Consider the following 2,065-nt stretch of genomic DNA (forward strand, 5'->3'; position numbering starts at 1 on the left):
GGCCTACCCGCTAATCAAACCAGATCCTCGAAGATTCATTGTTATAGAATGCCTGCTCAAGTTTGCGAGCCTGGCGAAAGCATTCCCGCTCCTCACCCCCGCCAAACTCGATGAGGGCGCACCGCCCGAAGCCATCATGCACATCATTGTCCAGGTAGATAGTTTGAACCAAATTCAATCCGGCTAACCGAATCAAACCTATTAAAAAGTCAAGGCTATACGAGAGTATAACCTTTCCATGCCCGCGCTCTGTATACGAGAGATAGTGAATGATGCACGTAAAGGGTTTAGCGTACATAAATCTACTTGGGGGTCCTACAAGAGGTTCATATGATGCTTTATCATCATCATCATCAGCGGATGAATAATATGAACCATTATAAGTTGATGAACTTGACGACATAATCGATGTGGAAAATTAATGGAGGACTTAACAAGTTAAGAATTGGAAAGTGGAAACGGTAAAAGTTTAGATTGTGAAAATTATAATTCTACGTATAATGAGTTTGGGTTCTATTGGAAACGGTATAATAAGATGGTAAGAATTGGAACTGGTATAATAATAAGATAAGAATTGGAAAATTAACAAGCTAAGAATTGGAAAGTGGAAACGAGACAAGTTAAATAAGAATCGGTCAACTCTAAAGTGTTAAACATATAAACTTACAAGGACTATCCAAAAACCGTTGTCAATGAGTAAGAACACAACGGTTATCAGAAAACCATTGTCCAATTAGTAAAAACAAAACGGTTATCAAAAAATCGTTGTCCAATTACTAAAAACACAACGGTATTGATTTGACTAATGCATACCTTTTAATTTTTATTTTTTCTGACTCAAAGTTGTAGTATTGCGTGTTTGACCATATTTATAACACAAAATGATAACGGTTCTTTGTTAAGCCGTTATCATATTACATATATCAACAACGGTTGGACAGAACTCGTTTTAAAAATAATTGTTCAATTATTTGTGATTATCTAGTATTTGTGATTTCACTGATGCATGTCCTATAATCATATTTCATATATCAACAACGGTTATTGTAAATCCGTTGTCATATTACACCAATAAACAACGGTTTTTCTTATAATACAGATCCACTGTGAAAAATGAAAAGTTTGTGGTTTTACCAATGCATGCCCTATTATTATTGGTTGTTTTACCATTATTCACCTCATGCATGCATGCACAATTAATACATGTTTGAATGTAACGTATGGATGAAATTAATCTAATTAATTATAACTTTATTATACTATAAATAACATCACATTTGCAGTAACAATAAGAATTACTTTATTATTACTAACCTTTCTACTTCACTTTTTAAATAATCTACATATACATACATATCATAATTAAAAGAATGTAGTCGTCTTCAACATCCGCAGTCGCACCTCCTCAGCAATCGGTAACCCGCTATATCAACCCGATTACGTGCATAATTTACAATCTCCAGTCATACGCGATGCTGCTGGGAAGCCAGATTCTCAGTCTCTTAACCCATTGAGGGACATCCTCATTGAGAATGAGTTTTCAAATGTTAGGGCAATCCACCCGACTTGGATTTCTGGTCGTGGGTTTCTTGGATATGCGCTGATCGTGTTTCGAGGGGATGGTCTTGACGATTTTCACCAAGAAAAACAACTCGCTGCAAGGTATGCATCACGTGATCTTCAAAGGGGCAAAAATGACTATTATGGCGACGATCCTAAAGATCGTTATGTACACGTTGGGCCTTACTTATGGGTTGCCACCACTGAGGATGCTCCTCTGATGAGAAAGTTCATATCGTACAGGTTTATTAATGCACCGAAATCATGGGAAGATGAATAAGTGCCTCATTTTGATCACCGTCTTGATGCTGATGTAGTACGCTTGATTTATAATCAAGTTTATCCTCAGTACCCACCTCCTAGTCAAACTCCTGTTAGGGTGTTTAATTAATGTACTAATTAGTTAGCTCTTTGTTTTTGTGGTTTTTTCATTTTTTTTATTGTGTTTCCTTTTTTCCCCTTGTTGTACTGTTTTTTTTTTTTTTTGCGCCATTGTATAATATGC

This window comes from Silene latifolia, chromosome 8 (genome assembly GCF_048544455.1).
Source record: "Silene latifolia isolate original U9 population chromosome 8, ASM4854445v1, whole genome shotgun sequence".
Classification (NCBI taxonomy): domain Eukaryota; kingdom Viridiplantae; phylum Streptophyta; class Magnoliopsida; order Caryophyllales; family Caryophyllaceae; genus Silene; species Silene latifolia.